Raw genomic sequence first — 639 nt, forward strand, 5'->3', positions numbered from 1 at the left:
ATGTGATTTGATGAAGGAAATTACATTTTTTCTCCTTATTATCACCCTCACTCCCAAAATAAGAGTGCAATGACAAAACTGATTAATTGTGACAAACGTGCAATCTATCACGGAGGTACATGCAAAATTTCATGAAGATCGGCCGAATAGTTTAAGAAATAATATGGTTTCTTTACGAGTGGGTATTTGTTGTGACAGGCTAACTATCCAGCGTATCGCCCGGGCTGCCTAGTAATGTGAAGGCGGCCAGACTCGCCTGCAGTGCAACGGCTCGTGTTGTAAGGCAGCTCGGTGGGTCCTGGCGCGGTGCGCCGAGTGTTGGTAACTCGGAATGCGGGCGGTATCTCCTCGGGGATATTACGACGCATGAACGGTGCTCGTGTCGGAAGATATTTGCGTGTGATCTCGGTTCAGTTTTAGCTAGTAAGCCTTAACTCTCCGTGTATCGTGCGCTGTTCCTCGGCAGTACGTTGGGTCGCGATCCTCGTCTCCGTGGCAAATCATCGACTACACAGTAAAGTTCGTAAGTCCCCCTTCACAACTGGCGACCAGTGCTCCCATGACGAAAGGGAACGGTCGGCAAACGTCGCTCTCGTTTCCCGGGGTGCCCTGCCTTATCGTTAGGTGGGAACGTCCTCG

This window comes from Haliotis rufescens, unplaced genomic scaffold (assembly GCF_023055435.1).
Source record: "Haliotis rufescens isolate VD_foot unplaced genomic scaffold, xgHalRufe1.0.p SCAF_26, whole genome shotgun sequence".
NCBI classification, from domain to species: domain Eukaryota; kingdom Metazoa; phylum Mollusca; class Gastropoda; order Lepetellida; family Haliotidae; genus Haliotis; species Haliotis rufescens.